The sequence below is a fragment of the Canis lupus genome, chromosome 36 (genome assembly GCF_048164855.1).
Source record: "Canis lupus baileyi chromosome 36, mCanLup2.hap1, whole genome shotgun sequence".
Classification (NCBI taxonomy): Eukaryota; Metazoa; Chordata; class Mammalia; order Carnivora; family Canidae; genus Canis; species Canis lupus.
The window spans coordinates 25,401,089-25,427,181 of record NC_132873.1 but is presented as its reverse complement, the minus strand read 5'-3'; the positions used below and the strand labels follow the sequence as shown (position 1 = coordinate 25,427,181).

The 26,093-nt window shown below is 42.5% G+C and overlaps 1 protein-coding gene and 1 long non-coding RNA gene across 10 annotated transcripts in view; both read left to right on the top strand.

Annotated features, from left to right (window-relative positions):
- The window catches only part of SLC39A10 (solute carrier family 39 member 10), a 136,379-nt gene that overhangs the window by 64,693 nt on the left and 45,593 nt on the right, over window positions 1-26,093 (top strand). The window contains exons 1-3 of one of the 9 annotated variants that reach the window (XM_072812874.1): window positions 4,809-4,959; window positions 6,437-6,548; window positions 13,910-13,996. The exons of 2 other annotated variants lie outside the window; for them this stretch is intronic. The gene's annotated coding sequence lies outside the window, so the exon portion shown is untranslated. Of the gene's footprint in view, window positions 1-4,799; window positions 4,960-6,436; window positions 6,549-10,516; window positions 10,652-13,909; window positions 13,997-26,093 lie in introns of those variants that run through there. 6 more of the 9 variants (XM_072812872.1, XM_072812868.1, XM_072812873.1 and 3 more) reach the window with 6 other exon arrangements.
- Window positions 14,003-26,076, top strand: LOC140625539 (uncharacterized). The gene is made up of 2 exons (XR_012024884.1): window positions 14,003-23,436; window positions 24,162-26,076. It is a non-coding gene; the product is annotated as an uncharacterized lncRNA (long non-coding RNA).

The following is a 26,093-nucleotide window of genomic DNA, read 5'->3' as shown; positions in this document are numbered from 1 at the left end:
GTGTATCTTGATTTTTAAAAGATATATTGATTGTTTTCATAAGTGTCATTTGTGAGACGGGTCTCATTAGTTGGAATCTCTAGGCAAGGTTTGAAACCTCTCATGTGATGACATTTTAAGTGAATTTTAAAAATGAGTTTATTAATTTTAACTGGTTAAGCAAATGAACCTGCTTTAAAAAATATTCACATGGAGGAGCGTCTTGTCTAGGAGGCTCAGTCCGTTAAGCATCTGACTTTGGCTTTAGGTTATGATCTCAAGGTTCTGGAATGGAGCAAGTTGGGCTCCCATGCTCAGCTGCTTCTCTCTCTCTTCCCTCTCCTTCTGCTCTTCCCCCTTGTTCTCTTTCTCTCTCTCTCTCTCTCAAATAAATAAATGAAATCTTTGAAAAATTTACATGGTCACTTACTGCTAATGCATTTCCATGTTGATAGTTTTCCTTGAAGTGTGACCATTCACAAATCCTCTTTGAGTTTACAATATTCATGTGGATTACTTACATTGCCTTTTTTTTTTTTTTTTTTTTTTTTAATTCCTTTGGACTAGGATTCAAGGTTTGGAAAGTTGATTTTTTTTTTCCTGTGCTTCCAGCATTGTAAAAGATCCAGAACGTCTGCCTGTTGGCATCTAGGCCCCCAGGCTTGGTACAAGGGACAGCTTACCAAGCCTGCTGGTTTTCTTCATCTTAGTATTCTGTGAGTGAACGAGGCTGGCTAGAAGCAAGATTGAGAAGTTGGCAATTTGTCTAGTTTTCCTTTTGTCCCACACTACTTTGAACCACATTACCCTTAGGAAACGGGATAATCGTGTTTCCTCCCTTCTTAACACTTCCTCTTCTTCAGAAAAGGCATGAAAAAAAATACACTCTCGCAGCAGTATAAATAAGTAGTAAAATAGTGGTAACTTCCCTCAGGTCAAAGTCCCTTTGGTTTCAGGTTCCAGTAATAAAGTTCTAAATGTGAAATTCCGGGGATGGGTGACCCTGGGCAAGAAGTCTTCTTGGTACCATCATGTAGGCAAATGTATGGTCTGACTGTTATCCTGGCTCCGGCTGTGAGCTTCTTCCTTTCATTAATTCTTGAGTGGGTATTCCTATTTCCCCTGGGTTAGGTCTCGTTCCTATTTTTGAAAGGACTTGCCATGGCAAATCAGAAGCTTGAAGCCTCTCCATATTGTCCTTCTTCCTGTCTAATGTTGATGAAAGTCCTTGTGTTTGCACCGCAATGAACCAGAACTGAGGGATTTGCCTAGTCTAATGTTGGCAGCAACTAGGCCAATGATATAAAAGTTCACTTTTCTACTGGGGGTGGGGAGTTGTTTGAACTGTTGTTTTAATTGTTTCATTTCTCCAATCTATTTTAGTTTGTGCAGTTAGCCTGAAACTCATTTTATTGCAGAGGCCTACAAACTCAAAATGGTCTCACCTGACAGGCACATCGGTCACATTTGTCTCTCTCCAGGGTGGGACCTCATACATCCCAAGTCTCATCCTGATCCTGGGCTTGACCTGTTAGATGTCACACAGTGCTACGGGTCTTAAAGAACACCATGAGGTGTGCCTTTTACATTTCTCTGGCTTCAGATCTGGAGCAGGCTGGGGAGAGAGCTTGGGGGGGAGGGGGGGCTCGATTTCCAGGCTGGAATACATAGTCTCCAAAAGTGAGTAGACAATTGTTAATTTTGAGGCCTTGGTTTAGAATATATTCCTGACATCTTTTTTCAATTCGTTAACACCTTTTCCTGCTACTTTGTACCCCCACCCCACCTCAGTGCTATATATCCACATAATGTAGTCTTTCTTGTTCTCTTTCCTCTAGGCATGACCTTGTCTGATCCACACTTTTTTGGCCATGTAAAAATCAGAATTAATTAATTATTTGAGACAGAGCTGGTTGTGGGGGGCAGAGGGAGAGGTAGAAGCAGACTCATCCCGGAGCAGGGAGCCTGACCTTGGGCTCAATCCCAGGACTCTGAGATCATGACCTGAGCCAGAGGTAGATGCCTCACGGACCGAGCCACCCAGGCCTGTACCCTAATTAAAAGTTCTTAACTTTGTTGTGAACGGTGACTTTTCCCCTCTACTTGAGGGAAACCACGTTTATGACACAGACTTCCTTTAGTCACAACTAAAAATTGAGGTAGGAAGTGTGGTTGCTTTCCATATTTATTGTAGCTAGTTCTTTTCTAATCCTCTGAGGAGCAAAAAAGGCCACTGGATTTATTATATCATCCCTCACAAAGGTAGGTGGGCCATGCTTAAAATTTTATATATGTGAAATAAAATTGTGATCAGTGCAGTGTGAATAAGCAAAATTAATGAAAGGAAACCATTTACAAATAATTCAGTAGTACTCTCTCTTGCCTCCACCCCCACCCTACCCCCCTTTGGCTTTTTGCAAATCGTCTGTACTGTTTTTAGAGTTCGGGTGAGCTTCTTTATGAATCCAATGAAGTGGATAGGAAAAGAAAATGACTAAACCTTTAGAAAATTCTATGATTCTGGGTGGCTCAGTTGGTTACGTGTTCGACTCTTGATTTTGGCTCAGGTCACGATCTCAGGTTCATGAGATCAAGACCTGCTTTGGGCTCTGCACGGTGAAGCCTGCTTGGGATTCCGTCTCCCCCTCTCCCCTCACCCCTTTCTCTTGCACGGGTGCACTGTCTTGCTCTCTCTTTCTTAAATAAAAAAGAAAATTTTATAATTCTAACATACTAGAAATTCCTTACTCTGACACATTCCTTGTACATAAAATGGGCAAAAATAATACATTACGGTGATATTTTTGCAGCACTCGCCATTGTTTAACTCAGCAGGTGATTTTGAGTAAGGCTTCAAGTCATTTGCTGAGATTCCTTTTCCCGGTGGGAAAAGTAATATACTAGTTTGCAGCTCATTTACCATATGTAGTAATTTCAATCTAAGCCTTGCCCTAATCAGAGGGCATATACTTGATCATATGTGAATGTTATGGGTAAGTGTATAGAAGTGAGAGGAGACGTGGCCTATTTTCAAGTAGGTTTACCCTATAGTTTTATGCAAGGATGACATTTAAAGCAGTTGGTTAAAGCGAGGGCACCAGCTGATGAGAATGCCAGTCTTCGGTAACAGGTGGGTCCTATCGGTTTCCTGCTTAGCCAGGCATTAACCTGGGAGGTCTGGAGAATCCTGAAAGGGCTGATACCGGGGTAGGGTCTTGAGGAACTGGACTCAAAGCTGCAGCTGTTGACTAGCTTGTATGGAAGTATCTGAATATGTGATGAATCGGTTCACCTGCACTTGTGTGGAAAAGCGTTGTGGGTAGCGTAACATGTAAGTAATCTAAGTACTGTATCTTACTGACATTTAGGAGAAAGATTTGCATATATAGTAAAGGTGGTGATAATAATGTGGTCAATAAAGTAATTTTAAGCCTTAAAACATAAGGGTAATTTGGAAGCTTTTAGTGCTTAGTACCTAAAAGATGCACCCTATCGATTTTATGAAATCTAAGGACATAGGTCAACTTTTATGGGATCCAAGGAGTGTAGAATGACTTTAGACCACTTCCCTTGACTTACCCATGAATCTGAGGACCGTGGTCATTGTCTCCCAGTCAGACTTGCCCTCTCCCTACACCTCAGCTCTCTCTACCTACAGCTATGGAACCTGGCAGTAGGGGGGGAAGGAGGAGGGCCCGTGGACAGAGCTTCCCAGACGAGAAAAAAGGAATATGAGCAGCTCAGTGTCTTGACCGTCCATAGGCATTTATTTATTGAGCGCCTAAAAGCTGTTGTTTGTAGAGATGATAAACCAAGACCCAGAGTCTCGCTTCACAAAGATGAGCAGGCCGAAGAGCCGGACATGCGGCCTTACTAACTGGGGTTGGATCCCAGATCTCCTATCTGTTCTGTGATCTGAAGCCAGTTCCTTAACTTCCTGTGCCTCAGTTTCCCGGGGGTGGGGGGTTAGCCACCTCCAGCTCACTGCGCTGTGAGCAGCAAGCGCACGTACACGCGAGACCCCCCGGAGGCACCTGACGCCCCGTGAAGCTCGTGGGTCCCGGGGCTGTGCCCTCCGCTGGCCCCCCCAGAACTCCCTCCGTTAGAAGCGGGGATGCAGGGCCTGGCGGCCTCGGCACCGTGCACAGAGGCCTCCCGGGGGGAGGAGCTGAGCGCGGGGCGGGGGCAGGTGTGCAGAGCCACCTGGTTAGGAATGCACGGATCGCGAAGTGCCCGGGGAACAGGGGGAGGCGGGGCGGGTGCAGGTGCAGGTGCGGGGGGCGCCGGGGGCGGCCGGGCTCCATCCGGAGGCTCAGCCGCTGGGTGTTCTGAAAGGGTCGGTGAACGGGGCGGGAGGCGGCGGAGGGGACACGTGCGCAGGTTGCCAGCGTGTCGGGAGCCGCCCTGGGCGCGCGCCGGGCTCTCCGGACTCGGCTTCCCGGGCTGGCGGGGCTTGCACGGAAGCCCTTGCGGCTCGCGCCCGCTGCCGGGCCCTAAGGGGCCGAGAGGGTCCCCGGGCCGAGGGGAGGGGCCGCACCGCTGGCGGCCCGGGGCTCCCGCAGCGCGCGCACCTCGCAGCCGGCCGGGGCCGGGGGCGGGGGCGAGCGGAGAGCGCGGCGCGCGCATGCGCCGGAGGCCGCCCCCCCCCCCGCGGCCTTTCTTGGAACAAAACTCGCGCGGAGCCGGGGCGTTGCGCCGTTTGCGTAGACTGGCGCGGGCTGCGGCGCGGCGGCCCCTGCGCAGCTCGCGTAGCCCGAGGCGGGGCCCGGCGGGGGCGTGTACGCCCGCAGCGTAGCGCCCGGGGCCCGGGTGCGGCTGCGCGGGGGCCGGCGGGGGCCGGTACGCCGGCGGCGTAGCGCGGGGCCTGGCGCGCGGGCCTCGGCGGCGCACTTGGCGCAGGCGGCCTTGGTGAATAGGCGGCTCGGTGCAGCCGGGCTGGTACCGAGCGGAGAGGAGATGCACACGGCACTCGAGTGCGAGGTGACTATAAAACCCCGATTTGTTTACGTTCCCTCCCCCAGAACCGGGCCCGTGCGCGGCCGAGGCTGCGAGCCCGGGGCGGGGGCGGCGGCGGCGGCGGCGGCGGCGGCGGCGGCGGGGGGGGGGGGGCGCGGGGGTCGGGCCCGGGCTCGGCGGCGGCGGCGGCGGCGGGCGGAGCGCGCGGGGGGCTGCGCGGGGGGCGCCGCGGGCCTGGGCGGCCGCAGCCTCGGTCCGCGCGGGGGCCGCCGCCTCGCCGAGCGCAGCGGAGCGGGCCGGGGGCCGGGGGTGGGGGTGGGGGTGCGGGGGGCCCCGCGGTGACCCCGCCCGACCTCCCCGGCCCGCGGTGCGGGGGGCGCCGGCCCCGGGAGCCTAACGGACGGGCCGCCGGGCTGCGAGCGGGAGGCCGCGTGGACCTCTGCTGCCGGCCGCGGGGCGGGGGGGGCCGGGCCGGGGCGGGGAGGGGGCCGGGGCGGGGGGCGCCGGCTTTGTTCCTCAGGGCCCTGCGGCCCAGGCGGCGCGCGTCCGGCGGGGGAGGGGGGCTCGCCGTCCTGGGGGTGCTCCTCCCATCCCGGGGTCCCCCCCGCCGTCCTGGGGGTGGTCCTCGCCACCTGGGGGAGTCCCTGCCGTCCTGGGGTCCCCCCGCCATCCTGGGGGGTCCCTACCGTCTTGGGGTCTCCCCCTTGCTGTGCCGGGAGGGGTCCCTGCCGTCCCGGGGTCTCCCCCCTCCCCGCTCTCCTAGGGTCCTTCCCCCGCCGTCCTGGGGGTGCTCCTCCCCATCCCGGGGTCCCACCTGCCGTCCTAGGGGTGGTCCTCCCCATCCTGGGGATCCCCCACCGTCCTGGGGTCCCCCCCGCTCTCCTAGGGTCCTTCCCCCGCCGTCCTGGGGGTGCTCCTCCGCATGCTGGGGGGTCCCCGCCGTCCTGGGGGTGGTGCTCCCCATCCTGGGGGATCCCCCACCGTCCTGGGGTCCCCCTTGCCATCCTGGAGTTTCCCCCGCCATCCTGGGGGTGGTCCTTGCCGTCCTGGGAGGGTCCCTGCCGTCCCGGGGTCTCCCCCTGCCATCCCGGGGTGTCCCCTGCTATCCTAGGGTCCCCCCGCCGTCCTGGGGGTGGTGCTCCCCACCCTGGGGTGGTCCTCGCCGTCCCGGGGTCCCCCCCGCTATCCTGGGGTCCCCCCCGCCGTCCTGGGGGTGGTCCTTGCCGTCCCGGGGTCCCCCCCGCTATCCTAGGGTCCCCCCCGCCGTCCTGGGGGTGGTGCTCCCCACCCTGGGGTGGTCCCCGCGGTCCTTCCCGGGCTCGTGGGAGCTGCCCCGTGGCCCCAGCCCCGGGTACCAGCCGCAGCCGCAGCCGCCTCGGCCTCCAGCCCCTGTTCCAAGTAGCACAGAGTGACATTAAAGCACATACTTTTTTTTTTTTTTTTTTTTTTAAGTAGGCCATGTTGTTGTTTCTGTTTTCTTTTTCCTTGACTCTCACTTAAGGTATCGCTCGCTGCCGGGAAAACTCTGGTTTTGTCTGCAAGTTGGAGCAAAACTAACCCGTGACAGGTTTCCTGAGGAGCAGCCAACCCCGGGGAGGCTGGAGCTGTAGAATGTAGGTCGTGGCAGGGCAGCGGAAACGCTCGTTTAAGTCAAGACTTCTGTGTTTCAGGACTTCCTGCCCTACATGTTTCGGCGGCTTTGTGCGTCGGGCACTGGCTGCAGACTTTGGGGGCCGGTACCAGGCAACCCGGGCCCTACACCCCGAGTACTCTGGGGGGAGAGCACTAGGGACCTGACAAGTGGTGTGAAGACAGGATGTACCCCGGGGGGGGGGGGGGGGGGATAGGCAGGAATACAGCCAGGTACGCTGAAATCAAAATAATGAATAACCCGTGCTTTAGCAGAGCATTAGGTATTGAGTAGTTTTGGGGGTAAATGCCTAATTTCAAACTGGTGAGGACCAAATGGTCTTCAAGGGGTTTAATTTGTAGTATTTCTTCCGATAAAAGTATTAGATGCTTCTGCACGTCACCGTGGTTTTGCCTACATTCGGAACTGAAAGAACAGTTTTCAGAGAGGAGAAATGTGTTGTTTTTTTTTTAAGTCCAGATTCAAAAACCTGCAGTTTTATACACACACAGGCTGTGGTTAAGAAAGCTGGCGCAGGGATGACATAGGTGCTACTTCAAGAGAAGTGGTCAGGGAGGACCTTTCTAGGGTTGACACGAAGAGTACGTTGCGTGATAAGCTGGACTTGTTCTTCCCGTTACCAGTTGATGTTCTCCAGCTAAAAGCCAACAGAGCCCCCCCTTCTTCTAGCGCCTGATTTTGAAGTACTTTCAGGAGGCCTGGAGTATGGTACTGAGTATTCACTCTGGGGATGGGTTTTTCGGTTTTTCGCTGCTTTACGGAGAATGTAGGATATAGGCGTTAGCAGCAAGGGATGTTACGGTTAGGATATAACTAAAGAGAATTTACCTTGTTCTCCAACCTCTGTCACATACTGGAAAGGACTTCGGGTTTTGCGGTGAGACTTAGAGTTCAAAACTATGACCCGTTTATTAACTAGTTTGGTTACTTTGAGCAAGTTGCTTTACCTTAATCTTTTATCTGAACTTGTGCTAAAAAGCCCTCTTCATGGCTTTACTGCCATCTTTATTATTTATTTATTTTTAAAAGATTTTATTTATTCATGAGACACACAGAAGGAGGGACACAGGGAGAGGGAGAAGCAGGCTCCATGCAGGGGGCCCGATGTGGGACTCGATCCCGGGTCTCCAGGATCGCGCCCTGGGCCCAAGGCAGCCGCTTAACTGCTGCGCGACCCAGGGATCCCCATACTGCGATCTTTATGAATGACATAATGAAACAAAGGGCTGCAGAAAATTTTAGTTCATTTTACCTTCTTTTCTCCGTACAGATGTTTCAGTTTCTCATCAGGGTTGAAGGAGTACTTTGTCTTTAACTCGGATAACTTGAGGTTTGACGGTCTCTACTGGGCCGTTGCCGGAGATGCAGTTATCCTATTTGGTACTGTTCTGTTACATGTAATAATCCATAGAATTTTTTTCTGCTTCTCATATTTTTTAACTTAAAATTCTACATGTACATCTTGCTTTCCCTGTCTAAATCCTTGAGGCAGCACATACTCCCCAACTTTTTGTCACACGGTGCTCATGACGTTATTCAGTGGATGTGCAAAGTTTGCCTGTCAACCTTCTAAATGAAGTTTAACAGAACTTAAATGTAGCATTAACCCGAAGAAATACGTGGGATAAAAATGTCAGTCCTTGTCTCTGTAGTGCTCACCTCAATGGAAATGCCAGGGATGTTGCTTTTATCGAAAGGACAGTTTTTTTTTTTTAATCAAAAGGACACAAGGGGTAGGCCCCTGGTAGGCTCAGTTTGTTGAGTGTCTGACTCTTGGTTTTGTCTCAGGTCATGATCTTGGGGTGATGAGAATAGAGCCCCAAATAGGGCCCTGAGCTTAGCTGGGAGTGTGCTTGAGTTTCTCTGCAGCTGCCCCTCCACTCGAACGTACTCTCAATCAATCAATCAGTTCATCTTAAACATGGTAGTGGTGTTTTCCAAACAGATTCACAATATGCAAGAGAAACTACACAGTAGGACATGGAAAGAAGTGTTGGGGATCAAAGCAGAAAGCTATCCTTTTTCCTTTATACTAAGTTTTATAACCCTATAAAATTGTCTTTCATTATAATGTAATTTTCATTAAAAATACCAACCTTGGCCTAAAGTTTACCTGGTAGAGGAATGCCCAGGCGGTCCCAGCGGCTCGATGCTGCCCCCTAGTGTTTGATTCCCCTTGAGGTTTTCTTGAGCTTTGCTTTTCCTTCACCTTCATCTTTTCCTGAAACGAAATCTATTTAAATTAGATTCTGTAGTGCTACATTATATCTAGACTACTTTGGGGTTTCCTCCAACTGGTAAGTTGACTAATACGATGGATGTAGTAATTTTGAATTGGTTAACTCTGGTTGCTCTTAGCTTCTGTAGTTTTCCAAGTGAGTTTTGGGTGGAGATAGGACAGTAAAAGGCCAAGTTTCAAAACAGGAGGAAAGGTATATGTTAGAGAATTTAACAGGATTTCCTGTTAAAAATATGTAGTCATATAAACCCAGGTTTCACATTAGACCAGTTATCAATATGCTGAACTGTCTTTTTCTTTTTCATGAATTTTGTAAGTTCTGTGAGTTGGCCGTGCAAAATGTGTTCACTAGGTATGAAGGCGATTTACGACTCAAATTGTGAAGTTTTAAATAACAATAGCATCGAACTTACTTCCAAATGTTGAAGAGACCACACAATGTTGTTAAAACAATACATTGATTCTATGATATATAGCAGTGTCAAATTTTATTTTTCTGTTATCAGAACATAAGATTTGATTGCTAGATAAAGGGATTGGATATTTAATAGATTTTTAATACTTGATTTTTCATGTTAAAAGTTGTTATCAGAATGGGGTGCTGGTGGGTGGCCGTATAAGGATAAAATCTAAAATCTTACTCAAATAGTATTTAAATTGTTTTCACTGAGAGTTAGTGGTAGATGATTTTATAATTACCTAATTTTATAATTATGTCGTATAATTATATTGCAAATATTTTACTGCTGAAATAGAGGGAGATATGAGGATAACACTTTTGCTGCCATTAACATTTCTAACTGCCATGTTTACACTTAATAATATGTACCCTACTTTTGGGGATCATCTTCTCCATTCAGAAAAGTGGTTTTGGGGGATTAGAAGAGTGAATCAGAATGTTGTAAGAAGTATCTTTGTCTTACTAATATAGTAAGATTATGTCATAAGGCCAGCAATAAGAATTACTATGAACTATGTATGAAAGTTATTTTTAGTCCTAGAGTGATTATCTTAAGACTCATCAGTCACTGATCACTTCAGTTTTTAGATTTATTTTCATTCATATAGAAGTTAGAAAGTATAAATGGTCTTCAGTTGTAGTAACAAAATCACAAAGGTATGCATCCCATTGTCCTATTAAACAAACAAACCCATATCCGTGTCCTCACTTAAGCTTTTTTTTCTGAATTCACTTTATAAATTTTGTGAGTTTCTGAATTTTAAAATCCTGGTTTTTCCCCTACAGTTGTCTGCAACTTAATATGTAAATTAAGCCAAGGGTCAGCAAGCTATGGACAGTGCACCAAATCAGCCTGCTTTTGTAAATTAAATATTGGAAAACAGCCTCTTTGTCCACTTAAGTATAGTATATGGCTGCTTTTGTGCCATGACGGCAGAATTGTGTAGTTGGCCTTAGAGTCTGCACGGCCCACAAAACCTAAAACAGTAACTGGATTTTTAAAGTCTGCCAACCCCTGCATCCTGTTCTTAATGTTTTATAACTATTTGATATGTTGCTAGTATTTAAAATAGTTAAGTTTTCTTAGAACCTATATGAGTTAAAAACTAGTAGAAAAACATTGAAATAGAAATTTGTGGGTGATAATGTGAGTTCTCAGTTTTTGTTTTTTTAACCTAAGTAATATAGATGCTTTTTGTTTCTTCCTCTTTCCATTTTCCCTCTATGGGAGGAATAGCACCTTGATTGTGTTTGGCGCTGGAATATGAAGCCCGTGGCCTTCAACCTTGGGTTACTAACGCCTCAGTCTGTCAACTGTTGATACTTACGGAGCATCTTTTACAGTTTACCTTCTCTACTTTAAAAGGTGGTGGTGTCTTCCTTGTACCTCCTTCAGAGCAGAAAATGTTTCATGTTTATTTTTATGCCTTCTCCCCTGCCCCCCTCCCCTTCCTTTCCCTCCTCTTTCTTCTCTCCTCTCATAAAGAACTTCGGATTGCATGTTTACAGGCCTGTGAACAGCTGTGTTGTACCTCTCAGTACACCTCTGCTTAGAATGAATTATTACTCTATTTTGATTATAGGGGAAGAAATATTCATGCTGTTATGGAGGAACATAGCCTCTAGATGAAGGGGGCTGTGAACGATTGATTTTATATGCTTTATCAAGATAAATAGAATAATATGTTATTACATTATAAAACAATGAAATCAGTAAAATATATTAGTAATACATCCTATCTAACTCTAATATTCATTATACGATTTTTTTAAAAGATTTTATTTATTCATGAGAGACTCAGAGAGAGGCAGAGACACAGGCAGAGGGAGAAGCAGGCTCCATGCAGGGACCCCGATGCGGGACTCGATCCCGGGGCTCCAGGATCAGACCCTGGACTGAAGAAAGGGGCTAAACCCCTGAGCCACTCAGGGATCCCCTATTATATGATCATATATAAACTTGGATTATATAACAAAATAGAGAAAAGTTAGGTATTACATAGTCTATATTATATATTATAAAGCAGTGAGATCATGTTTTCCATTCCAATGTATCTTTTTTAGTCCAGACTTCATCACTTGTTAAATGTTTGGAACACACTTTTTAAGATTTTAAGTTAGTATACTCTAGTTTTTTTCAAATAGAGCGAATAATTTGATGTACTTAGCCAGTGTAAACAGCAAGTTTATCTCCAAGAAAGTAACCATACCGATTTAAAAAAATGAGGAAGGAAATCAGAAAGGTATGTTCCAATCAAATCACTGATTTTAGGCAAAAAGTGCTCTTTAAATTCACTGTAAGGGCAGCCCGGGTGGCTCAGCGGTTTAGCACCGCCTTCAGCCCAGGGCGTGATCCTGGAGACCCGGGACCGTGTCCCACGTCGGGCTCCCTGCATGGAGCCTGCTTCTCCCTCTGCCTGTGTCTCTGCCTCTGTGTCTCTCCTGAATAAATAAATAAAATATTTAAAAATAATAATAAATTCATTGTAAATATTATATGTAATTTAATTTATAACTTATAAAACAGTACAGCTTTTCCTATGAAGATTTTTGCCTAACTACAAGTACTTGAAGATGTATCGGAGTCATGTTAATTTAAATTTCTTTTTTTTTTTTTAAAGAAGAAAATAGTATTGGGAGCAATAAGTTCTTAAATTTAGAAACCATAGAAGAAATTGCAAAAAAAATCATGTTTCATTACATGTATATGAAAACCTCTGTACATACATGAAAGGGAAAATATTATAATCAAAATAAAAAGACACTGCACAGAACTGAAGGTGGTGTTTGCAGAAAATATGACAAAGTCATGTTATATAAAAGCTCACCTATGTTGGTAAGAATATTGAGGCAAAATAATAATGATAAACATCTAAATAAAGATAAGGCAAAATCTTTATTACAAAATTAATAGTACCAAGTACTGAAGAGGATGCTATGATCATACTGCTGGTGGCAGCATAACCAAACTTAATTTCCTTAGAAACCAATTTGAAAGTATGTAAGAAGACCTGAAAAGCGTTAACATTTTTTTGTAGTCTTTTCCTACATCTCGAAATTATCCAAGCAAGTAACCAAAAATAATAGCACAAATTGAAATTAAAGTGATTGCATATTGTGATTAAAACTCTATACAAATATTTGTGAAAATCTTGAAACTGTAAGTAATTCACTTCCACATGTGACAAAATGTGATTTTGTTTAACAAAAGCTTAAGATTTATAATTGCTGGCTTTTATTTTTAGTTTTTTTTTCTTTTTCTTTTTCCCCAGTGAGTAATTGCAACTTGGTTTATTTAAGCCTGTTTTTAGTTTTTTTCAATCAGAGTTGTACGTGAATATAAAGGATTAAATAGTTCCATGGAGGTTTTTTTTGTTATTTTTTTTAGTTCTATGAAGTTTTTAGGGAAAAGGAAAAATCAGTCCTCCTGGTCTTCCTTCTTTCATGTTTTTCTACCTAGAAAGACAGGAACTCCTTTAGTTTCATTAGTTGATTATTTTGCTCTTCACTGCCATGTCTTCAGTATATTCATTATTGCTTATTGATTTTCAATTTAAGTCATTATTTGTTAAATGAAAGATGAAGATTTACCATTTTTCCTCCTCTCAACAAATCTCCCACTTTCTATACCCTTGTTTTTCAGTACAATTATTGTGTAATTTTGGTTTAGAACAGTATGTAGTGTTCTATTTTTGTGACTAAATGTTACAATATCAGGTATTATAATAAAACTATTTTTTTCTTTCCTGCACAACTTTGTTTTTTTCTGGCATTAATGCTTACTTTTCCTTTTTATTTTTCTATGTGCATATATATCACAGAATCTCAGCTCTGTGTACCTGAATGTAGCTCCTATAAGAAAGGGAAATGTGCCCTAAAAAGACCATTTATGGAATAATTTATAGTTTAGTTTTTTTTTTTTTTTAAGATTTTATTTATTCATGAGAGAGACAAGCAGAGACACAGGCAGAGGGAGAAGCAGGCTTCTTGCAGGGAGCCTGACATAGGACTCGATCCCCAGACCTGGGTGAAGACAGACACTCAACTACTGAGCCACCCAGGCGTCCCTAATTTATAGTTTTCTTATATGTTGGACATTGTTAAACTTAATAATGAAGATGATTGCTAATTGGTAATGACATTGGTAGTTTGCTATAAAAAATTTTTTTTTAAGATTTTATTTATTTATTCATGAGAAACACAGAGAGGCAGAGACATAAAGGGAGAAGCAGGCCAGGAGCCTGATGGTGGGACTCGATCCTAGGACCCCAGGATCACAACCTGAGTCAAAGGCAGACTCTCGACCACTGAGCCATCCAGGTGCCCCACTACTGAAAATTAAGTAGGTTTGGCATTTGAATTACATTTTTGTAAGATTCTGTTAAGTGACAGAGCTGAATCATCACTTTGTTCAACAATTAAGAGGACCTTGATGGCTTAAAATACTGCAAGGACACCTAAAATTAATCACACAGAAAGCTGCTACGATGGGGAAGATGTAGCTTGTGTTGTCATCATCATCAAAAAATGTTATAAATGCTGTAAAAATGTTTTTAAAATGTTTATAAAAAGATTACCCTGGACATTCTTTGATTTTTTTTTTTTTTTTTTTTTCCCTTCCCAGTCCTCATGGAAAGGAATTCTATTAACTGGCAGTGCTTCTGAATGACAAGCTGGTGCAAAATCAGGGACATGTAACAGTGACACAAAGGTTAGAGTCATGATGAATGGACTGATAAAAATTTGAGCGTGGCAGTGACTATTCTTAAAGTCAGCTGCCAGTGGTGATGAGTCAGTCAAGCATGTGTGCCTAATTCAAGTCCTAAGATTAACACTACTAAGTCCTCTTCATGATGCATCTTATGTAGGTTTAAATGCATTTGGTATAAAAGAGGTTGAAGTCTATTTACAGGGTAGCCTAAAGTCATAAACATTGTAGTAGTTTCAAAAGGCATCACGGTATTTTGTGACTAAGAAGAGCCATTACACTTACTAATGTCAAATGTTCTGTGTATTCACAAGTAGCAGAACGGACACAGGAATATAGGTGGCTTTCAACAGTATGGTTCCAGGCTCCCCATAACAAAAATATAGAGACTTGAGTTAGTTGTTTTGATATGCAAAGAGAAGGTGTAGGCTTTGCACATGAAAGTTTAAAATACAATAAAGATGATTTGATATGCCGATGCTTGATTTGGTACACTTGAGTCTAGGCTCAGATGTTTTCATTCTCTCCTGTTAAAGTTAATGAAACGGGCTTCACTGAATTCCACCCAAGCTCACGTAGAGCATGCATCTAACTTTTTGTATGTATGAATCTCAGTGGAAATATGAAGAGATTGAATGGTGCTTGCTTGTTGGGAAGAGCTGCATTGGCATTCCAAACTAAAACTGTGACATTCGTAAATTAGGTATCTGGTCAAGTCAGGTAATGAAGAAAAGCAAACCTTGAAGCTAATGAAGATTCTGCTGTTCTGCTGAGAACTCATTACTGAAATAATTTTATGCCTTGAAAAGGTTTTTTTTTTTTTCTCTTATGCCTTGAAAAGTTTTATAATGTCAGTGAAACTAGTATGTTGTGATGATTCTTTTCTACTTCTCAAATACTAGTGAATTGGGTACCTTTTGTAATCTAGAATTGGTCTTGGTTGTACTAATGCTGAATGTGCATTTTTGAATATTCTTGCTAATGCTTTTTCAGAGGAATCAAAACAAAGAGACTGCCTTCCCCCCCCCCCCCCCCCGGTTATATATACTTTTTGGAAGTTAAGTGAAAGATACATAGAACCATATCTAATAGTAGTAATACCTTAGGGTGATATACTTGCTTTACAGAGCGGCTTTATGTACATTAGTTCAATTGATGGATAAATGTAGGTGCTATGCCCCTGCTTTGTAGATTGGGAACAGTGACAGGCCTGGGATGAATTAGAGACCAAGGTTTCTAATCCCTGGTTCTTTACTATGTACAAAATACTGTATTCAGCAGGTGTGTCAGAAATTGGGTTTAAAATGGGCCCTAGGGGATCCCTGGGTGGCTCAGCGGTTTAGCGCCTGCCTTTGACCCAGGGCGCGATCCTAGGGTCCTGGGATCGAGTCCCGCATTGGGCTCCCGGCATGGAGCCTGCTTCTCCCTGTGCCTCTGCCCCCCCCCCCCATGTCTGTCGTGAATAAATAAAATCTTTAAAAATAAATAAATAAATAAATAAATAAATAAATAAATAAATAAATAGGTCCTAGGGGACGCCTGGGTTCCTCAGTCAGTTAAGCAGCTGCCTTTGGCTCAGGTCATGACCCAGAGGTGCTGGGATTGAGCCCTGTGTCAGGCAAGGAATTTGCTTCTCCATCTGCCTCCCCCCGGCCTCATGGGCTCTCTCTGTCTGAAATAAATAAATCTTTAAAAAAATAAAATGGATCCTGGTTCTATTGCTATTAATAACTTGCACTTAAATAGCATATAACATTGTAATAAGTAAAATGGAAAAACGTTTAAAGCTTTTTCCACTTCAAAAAAAATACTTGTTATTTTACATGATTATCATAATTACTGTGAAATAGGACAGGGATTAATATCCCCACGTTACAAGTGGTAATAAGACTTAAAGAGGTTAAGTGATATGCACAGCAACTCCTAGTGAGTTGCAGAGCCAGATCTTTGAGGTCTTGGGTTCCTAGAATAGTGTTTTGTCAGCATGCAAACAGTCTCATCCTGTGTGTACGCTGATGAATTACGTGGGGAAACTAAATTGGTATCTGACTACCAATATAGGGAAAGATTAATGAAGTCATTCAGTGGTGTAAATGCCAGTTTATGTGGTTCAGGACATAATATAGAACCAATTTCTACCATGTTTAAAGAAGTCCTATAATGAAACCTTTTTAAAAAATGAAGTTCTTTATGAAATTGGGATACTGTGTACATTTATTAAATGAATTTTCACATTAAGTGTATTTAAAGCATGACATATAATCCAGATAACATCTTTTAGTGGTTTTTTTTTTTTTTTTTTTTTCTTTTGATTTTGCTCTCCTTTGTTGGCCTTCAGAATACCAGTCTGGAGCATTGAAATGCTTAGTTTTAAAACCTTGCTTAGTGGGGCACCAGGGTGGCTCAGTGAGCTCAGGTCATGATCTCTCGGGGTCCTGGGATTAAGCCCTCCATCCGGCTCCCTGCTCAGCAGAATCTGCTTCTCTCCCCCTCTGACCCTCTGACCCTCCTCCTCACTTGTGTTTTCCCTCTGTCTCAAATAAATAAAATCTTAAAAAAAAAAAAAAAAAAACCTTGCTACGTAGTTGATAGTATCTTTCCTATGATTCTGTGTGTGTATGTGTGTGTGTGTGTGTGTGTGTATGAATGAGAGAACGGAGATAAAAGCTACTGACCTTTCATTTGATTTTCATTTTCCTTTTAAAAAATACTCTCTAGTTGAAGTCTTTTTTTTTTTTTTTCTTTAAGTCAAATGTTGAATAGATTATACACAGGATATGCTACTGACCCTCCCAGTAACATCAACCTGTTGTTGGAAATAGAATTATTTTAGTGTCTATTAGTTACCTTTTTTATGTTAATCATTTTGTTGATTCATTTATTGATAATCATATTGAGTTTTTTAATATTAACTTAAGTAATAGGGGACAGTTTGTTTTCCCTTTAGTAGTGTACTTTGGATATTAGTACATCAGTAATTAGTAATTATCTCACAGTGTTCTGGTTTTATGATATACAGATATGCTGGTGTAGTAGAAAGAGTCTTAGACATTCAAGTCAGGGGACTGCCACAACTTGAGGTATCACCTTAATCATGTATACCTTCTCTGGGTCTTAGATTTCTACTTATAAAATAAGAGTATTTACCTGGTATACTTAAATATCTTTTTATCTTAAACTTTCTGTGGTTCTGTCTGTATGAAATAACTATCTTCTTTAGATAAAATATAGAAAGATTTTGTAATGTTAGCAATTAGTGTATATTTCAGTTTGTTCTTGATATAGGTGTCTAATTTTATTTAAAAATTTAAAAAATTGTAATTTGGCACTTTATGCAGGAAAAAGTACCATAGGAAGCCTACAATTAAAGATGTTTATTTATCTTTTAAAGATTTTATTTGTTCATAAGAAACACACACAGGCAGAGACACAGGCAGAGGGAGAAGCAGGCTCCATGCAGGGAGCCCGACGTGGGACTTGATCCCTGGTCTCCAGGATCAGGCCCTGGGCTGAAGGCGGCGCTAAACCGCTGAGCCACCCAGGCTGCCCATTAAAGATGTTTATAAGCCTTTATAAAAGAACTTGGTATGGAGATTATCAACTCTGCTTCTGTTTCTTTTAAGTGTAATCATCTAGTTAATAAGCAAGATCCTTTGGTTACCAATAATAACTTTTTTCTTTCTGGTTAAGACATGGATTTTCTATTACAGTATTTTTAAGTGCATATGAAAACTGGTGAAATTAGATCTGTAGTTATATGGGTTATCAGTTTCTTTTGAAAATGTACTGTTATTATTTAAACATCTTTGGGAAAATTGGGTAAAAAGTGCATGGAAACTGAACTGTTTTTACAACTTATATCTTAAATTATTTATTATTTTTTAAAGATTTTATTTATTTATTCATGAGAGACAGAGACACAGGCAGAAGGAGAAGCAGGCTCCATGCAGGGAGCCCAATGTGGGACTTGATCTCTGGTCTCCAGGATCACACCCTGGGCTGAAGGTGGCACTAAACCACTGAGCCACCTGGGCTGCCCTTAAATTATTTTTTTAATTTTTAAGAAATATTTAAATTTTTTTAGAGAGAGAGTGTGAGTGGCGGTGAGGTGTGGAGGAAGGCAGGGGGAGAGGGGAGAGAGAATCCCAAACAGGTTCCACACTCTGAGCAGAGCCTGGCACAGAGCTGGATCTTACGACCGTGAGATCATGACCTGTGCCCAAACCAGTAACGAACCCATTGAGCTACCCAGGTGCCCCATATCTTAAATTATTTTAAAATAAAAAGTTAAAAAATACATTTGTCTTTGGAGATGGTTAAATATAGGTCTGTTTGTAGAAGGTACATATTGCTGATTTTACTAATTGAAAGTTGAAATATCTATATACTATATATATATTTTTTTAATTTTATTTTTAAGTAATCTCTGTACCCAACCTGGGGCTTGAACTCACAACCCCCAGATCAAGAGTTGCATGTTCCACCAACCTAGCCAGCCGGGCACCCCTGAAATACTATTCTTCAAGGATTAAAAATTATTTTGTCTGGGGATGCCTGAGTGGCTCAGTCTCTTAAGCATCTGACTCTTGATTTCAGCTCAGGTAATGATCTCAGGGTCATAAGATCAAGCCCATGTTGGGTTTAGTGCTCAGTGTGGGGTCTTCATGAGATTTTTTCCTTTCCCTCTTCTCCCCCTGCCTCTCCCCCCACTCTCAACCCCAAGAATCCTCTTTGTGCTATGGTTAGAATAGGATCCTTAACTTCATGGAATGCTCGAGAAACTCAAGTTGTGGTTGAGGCTGTATTTCCCGATATCCTTGTAGCTGATTGAGGCCATGTGACTAAGTTCTTGCTATTGGAATGTGAGAAGCGATGCATGCAATGTCTGCTTCAAAGAAATTTCTGTACCTGGATTTTGATTTTTTGTTTTACAGCTGATTGGGATAGCACCCGTGTAAGGCTGATGTATCTCTGACTGAGGCAGAGCTATTCCCAGACCTAGAGCAGTCATCTTGGACTGTTTGAGAGAGAGAAATAAACTTGATTGTTTAAGCCACTGCACTTCTGCAAGAGATCTTTGCAGTAGCTGCTTAGTCCACTCTGACTAATGCATACTTCATCCAAATGACTCTCAAGCACATTTGTATGGAAGTTCCGAACTGAAGTTGCAAAGTTTATGAATGATTTACTTAGAGAAAAAACATTTAACATATGTTTAAAATTATACCTATGATGTCACTCATGTATTTGCATTCCTGCAGTACTCTTGGATATGAATAATTAGAGGAATCAGGATATTTAGAATTCTTGGAATAATCTAATTTGAGTGCCTTACATTTAAAACATGACAAATGACCATTTAAATCTCCTATAGACCACTCACAGTTTTTTGTGTTTCGTGTGAAGTTGGTAACCAGAGGGTTAATGAGACCAACAAGCACACTGCAGACCCTTTTTGTTTGTTTTGTTTGCCTTTAAATATCCCTGATTCTCCTCCTTGGGGAGGCAGATTTGAGGCTTGCTCTTCTTGTTTGCCTCTTGAATAAACCCTCTCCTTGCTGCATACTTGATGTCTCAGCGATTGGCTTTGCTGCATGTCTGGCATACAAACTTGGGTTCAGTTATGTATTTGGTGAGCCAACCAGGAGTTCTTTGCCTGTGGTTTGTTGGCCCTCAGTCAGTAATGGGAGTCTAGTGCTGCCTAGCATCTGTGTCCTAGGGACCGTCCCCAGAGCCCTATTTCTACAGGGTACCATCGACTTTTGGTGCTTAATTTAACTCTTGTGGCAAGGAACCTGTTTTTGGTTTGGACAGGTGTCTCTTGGTAAGTGCTTAATGTGCCATGCTCAGCCTGTGAGCTTATTTCTTCCTTCCATTTGGTTTGGTTCTCTTAGATTTCTTTCTCCCATTTGATTACCTCTGAATGGGGGGTATGGGTTCTCTTAGCCTTCTTGTTTAAGGAAAGGCTGATTGGAAGTCATTTGGTTCAGTTGGTGAGGCCTCAACTTTCAGGGAGGAACCAGTGCTCACAGAGGTATGATGGACTTCATTTGGTTTAATTGTTGCTGCAGCTTTTGGTATCTTTGGACAAAACTGGCTATGTTCTAATTGGGAAATGACAGTATGATTGCCACATGCAGGCCTTTGGGCTGTATTCTCCAAAATTGGGCAATGTTTAGTTATGAATCCATGAAAAGGAAAAAAAAAATCCTGTTTTTGTAACACTGCTTGGCCACAATATTTATTAGACCTCAGAGAAAAGTGATAAACAGATCCATAAATTATAATACTATCTTGCAATGAGACTTATTTTTTTAAGTAGTCTCTAAACCCAACGTGGAGATCCAACTCACAACCCTGAGATTAAGGGGGGTAGGCATGCTCTACAAGGGAGCCAGCTAGGCACCCCTAGGTTTTATAAAAGGGCCTTTAATGAGGATTTTGTTTGTATCTTATTTATATATTTGTGTATCTACAAAAGTTAATGTGAGGTTATTTTTATCCCTCCAGATGGTTTTAATTAATTTGTAAAAGAGCTCTGGTTAGATGATTCTTGGGCAAGTGCTTCTAAGAATTGGGCATTCTAAAACCCCAAAATGGAAACTAACCCACGTGTTTTCAAGTCTACGTGATCTGGGGAAAAATTCAGTATTAAAGATAATTTAAGGTTGTTAAATGATGTTAAAATAGGTTGTCAGCATTAGATATAGAACTTTTTGTTCTGCCTGTGTTTACCAGAAGTGAGGTAGGCTCATGTTATTTCTGTTGCAAAATTTGTTAAAAAAGGAAAAAAAAAAACTTTGAAATAATTCTAATGTAATTAAGACTACTGGAAACAGTTCTGTATGAAAAGAAAGTGAGACTCATTATTTAAAGAGGAAAATCCTAGGATACAGTCTGAATGTAAAAAGGAAGAAAGTTTGTGGGAAGGGAATCTTCGGAAAGGAATTTTGTGCACAGTTGGGATTAAGATTATGGAGATTAGTATGTAAAAAAAGTTTCTTAGGGGCGTGGTCAACACCTGGGAAAGGAAAGGGAGAGTGGAAAGCAAGATTAGGCAGGAGCTGAGCATTGATACGGTATCAGCAGAAGCCCTAGCTAATATCTAAGTTCCAAAAGTTGGATTGCCCTTAGAGCCATCCTGAATTGTGTCCAAAGGCCTGGACTTGTATATCCTCATATTGAACAATCAATGGATGTGACCACCTGGGAAGAGAGCATGCTCTTAGCAGGGCAGCTGTCTTCAGGCAAGGCAATCCTGATAGCCTTTGAGAGGTTCCTGCAGCTGAGAGCCTTCTTTCCTGATGGAGATTCTGATCAGCATATCCCATTATCCACAAGAACTCCAGTCCATGCAGTGTCCTGCGTGTCCTTGTCTCACTAAGTGTATATCAACGGTGGGGGGGGGGGGGTGATAGGAATATAAGGAGGGACTGCAAAAATTTTTAAATTTTTTTTTAAATATTTTATTTATTCATGAGAATACACAGAGAGGAGAGAGAGGGAGAAGCAGGCTCCATGTAGGGAGCCTGACATGGGACCTGATCCTGGGTCTCCAGGATCACACCCTGGGCTGAAGGCAGCGCTAAACTGCTGAGCTGCCAGGGCTGCCCTAAATTTATTTTATTGGAATGAATGAGTCTTAATATTAGAAATACCCTAGTATAAGATTGGAATTTGGTTTTTCTGTTAAAAATAATATTTTTCTTAGATTATTTGTCTAAATTCTAACCAAATGTTTTCTTTTTTTTTTTTAATGATTTTATTTATTTATTCACGACAGACACAGAGAGCTCTAGAGACAGAGACACAGGCAGAGAGAGGGGCAGGCTCCATGCAGGGAGCCTGATGTGGGACTCGATCTCGGGGCCCCAGGATCACACCCCCGGCCGAAGGTGGTGCTAAACCCCTGAGCCACCGGGGCTGCCCTTCTTTATCTTTAATCTGCCTAGAAAAAACTCTCTGTACTTGCCTTTAGAATCTCTTATTGCCACCTTGGCTAAATAGATCCATTAAATACTAAGTTTTGTCACAATCTATAATGCTATTTAAGCATGTTCTTTAAAACCTGATATTTAAAAAAAATAAAAAATAAAAAATAAAGCCTGATATTTCTGACAGACTTCCCAACTTCACCTTCTAAGTAGTCTTTTTGACTAATGAGGCTGACTTTTTGGTATATCAAATTACATGGGAAGCATTGTCAAATAAGTAATGATAGACTTTCTTAGGTTGTATAGGTGAATGCAATAGCTGTTTCAGAAATTATATAAAACTCCTAAGGTTTTGCTATATCCTGATGATGTCATCACTTCTAATTGAAGGGTGTATCACAGAATTTCCTTGTCAATTACATGGTAATGACAGATATCTGATACCTCTAAAATCATAAAACCAAGAATTTCCAGAACTATTGGGAAAACTGCATTATTTTTGGTGGAAATGAAGGTGATTTTAGAAGTTATGTTTCAGTAGTACACATTGGTGGATGTTAAAGACAATTCATCAGAACTGGGATCTAAGTGTTAGTTGTTTTTCAATAAAACTAGTCTGTATCCTGAATTCTGGTTTTCTCAAATATCTGGCTAAGACTTCTCCAAACTTGGGATAAACTTTCTTATCCCAAGTCCAGAGAAAAGGAGAAAAATCATTGAGAACTAAAACTTCCTTTTTTCCTGAAGCCCTGCAAGCTGGAGCTGACACCTTGAGGTAAACTTCAGAGAAAATTGCCACAATGGCCCATTTTTGTTTTAGACAATCTTCATGCCTGTTGCTGTATTGGCCACTCAGATCACCAGAGACATACAGATAATTGAACAAGTTCATTCCACCTGTCTTCATTTGATGGATCTGCCATTGGAAAATCCAGACCTTGAGATATTCACAGAAGCAATTTTATGGATCAAGAATAAAGAAGAGCTAGATACATGACCCATCAGTTAGTATTCATTGCCGACATTACCAGAAATCAGATTGCTCAATTGCCTAAGGGAATAGGCAGGGACATTAAGCCACAGTTAGTGGCCCATACAGAGACTCCAAAACCCTCTGTAATGGCTTTAGTACCAAAGACTTAACTCACCAGTATTCTGTTGAAAACCTAAGAAGAACTGAAGAATGGAGTTTTGGACACGTTACTGGCACTACCTAGAGCCAGCTGGAAATATAATGAACAAGGGATAATCCTTATCCCAGAACATCTTGTAGTTGTATTTACCAGAGCACCCCAGATGGGTGAGATGTTACTCTCCAGTGGATCTAGAAGTATATTGTGGGTCCCAATCTTCAGAGACCTGTCAAAAAACAGTGAAAAAATGTGATGTTTGTGCGAAAAACAATCCTAAGACTGGACTCCCACCAGTTCTAAAAGGCATACCACTTAAGAGGCCCCAAACCTGTTGAAGACTGGCAGGTGGACTTTACCATGATGCTACACACAATGGGTAATTTTCAATATTTGCTAGTATTTTTTTTTTTAAGATTTTATTTATTCATGAGAGTTGCAGAGAGAGAAGCAGGCTCCATGCAGGGAGCCCGATGTGGGATGTGATCCGGGGACTCCACGATCATGCCTTGGGCTTAAGGGAGGCATTCAACTGCTGAGCCACCCAAGTGTCCCTATTTGCTAGTATTTGTAAACACCTTTTACAAGTTGAGTTGAAGCTCTTCCATGCCATTCAGAGAAGGTATCAGAAGTTGTCAAAACACTTTAAACAAAGTCATTTCTGAGCTTGGATTGCTGCTAACAATTCAGAGTGACAGTGGTGCAGTATTTACGGTGAAAGTCACAAAAGCAGTGTCCCGTGTGTTGGGCATGCAGTGACAATTACGTGCTTCATGCAGACCTCAATCAACTGGGAAAATGAAAAAATGAACCATATACTTAGAAGAACTTTGGTAAAGATTTGTAAAGAAACCAGTTTAACATGGGGGGGAAAAAAACCTTGCTAGTTGCCCTGCTCTGAGTAAGTGACCCCTAACAATAAGCGTGGTTTAAGCTCCTAAGAAGTATTCTATGGAAGACCCTTTCTCCACGCTTTTTAGGACTTGGGAGTTTCTAACAGGGCTCACGTTAGGGAATTGGATACTATCAGGTATGTTCAATCTTGTGGAAATTCTTAACTGCTGTAATAAGTTTGCTTCCAGCAGCTTGATTTGTACCCCACAGGTGTGCCCTTACACTTCCTGGTCCTAGACTTGGTCTTATTTAAGGCCTGGAAGAGCAAGCATACAGAGGACCAACTCCAGCCTTGTTGGACAGGACCTTCTGTGGTGCTATTGACCATGATTCCTCAGTGAAACTAAAGGGAGTTAAGCCATGGATTCACCACACTCAGATGAAGCTGGTTCCACAAGAATCCACAGGTTTACTATACCCTTGTCGGGAAGGAGAACCTCAAAAAGAATCCTGCTTGGATCAGTGAGCCTCTGATGGACCTAAAACTATTTAGGAGAGCTAGTCCAAAGAAATCATTTTTCTATTGTTTGCAACCTCTCAAGCTTGAAAAGATAATCTACCATTAGGATTTTGCCAACATTGGTCAGGGGTGGCAGTCTTTCTCACTGTTGAATATATCATTCTGAACCTGGCTCAGAGTATGACCACAGCATCCAAGTAGTAATCCTCATAACTTCTTTTGGTCTAATTTGATGCACTCCATCAGCTTAGAGACAGGTTAATCAAGTCATCCAGTTAACCACACTCCTTGCTTTCAAATGAAATCTTCAGTGATTCTGCAGAATGAAAATATTGATCATCTTGAACTAACAGGAGTGCTGTGAGCATCCCTCGGTTTCATTTTATATGTGGATATGAATATTTTTCTAGGGGAACTAGAGTGTAAAAATCTCAGTTAATGTAGAATGCTGAGTTTCAGTTTGTATGTTGGAACTAAAGAATATTTCTAAATGAGTGCAGAGAGTTCAAGTCTTCTAACTCTGATCTTCTCCCCCTTTCAGCTAGAAGTAACTAGAGCGTTCATGGTCCCAATTCCCTCAAGAAAGGAATGATCAAAAGACAGTGGGGATTGATACAAGTGACCAAAGGTTAACGGGACTAATAAGTGCAGCTGCAGCTTTTTACCCAGACCTTTTTTATTTGCCTTGAAACAGCTTTGTCAATCTCTTCCTTAGGGGAGGCAGATTGAGGCTTGCTCTCGCGTCTCCTTGTCTCCTTGTCTGACTGCTTCTCCGATAAACCCTTTTCTTGCTGCATACTCAGTGTCTCAGTGATTGGTTTTGCTGCACTTTGAGCATAGAACTTGTTTGGCCACACATGGGGTCAATTATTTGATGTTGCCTGAGAAAATATATGTATGTTTTATTTCTACCATTGGTACCTATTCATTTGACAGATAATAAGCACTGAATAAACCACAAGACATTTAACGTATCAGATGAGTGAAGCAACATTCACTAAGAATAGTCTCTTTTCACTAGCATCTTCTAGTGGAAAGTCAAAGTAAAATGCAGGGAGTGTAACTGCCCTCTTAGTAGTGATTGTCTTAATTACCCATGCTCTTTCATCTTCATTATTGTACAAGCAAAATTAATATATTTTAAATGGTGACTTTATCCATGAAGCTATATATGAAACTGATGTGTTTGGATTTAAAAAACCCAAGCCTCATACTTAATGTAGCTTTTAATATTAGAAAACATTATAGATTTATTACTTTTAATAATTCTTAAGCCACGTATGTTACATATAATTCTACCTATTTTATTTCAAGGAATCCCAAGATTCAGTTGACTGTAGTATATCATTTTAAATAAATAAGAGTGTTTGATTTACTTGTATTGATTGTAATTCTCACACGTTGGCTGTCTGATTCAGACTGGATAAAACATTGCCGAGACCTACTGACAGAGTTCCTGATTCAATGAGTTTGGATGGGGTGCAAGAATTTATATTTCTAACAAGTTCCAAGGTGACTGTGATGCTGCTTCTGCTGCTCCTACAACCATACTTTGATTAATCATGGATAGAGGTTATGTGATCTTTTCAAACTAAAGAATACGTAGAAGAATATAACCTGAATCCCATTATCCTGCTCTAATAAATACTAAACGTTTTGTCACAATGCTTCAGATCTCTCTC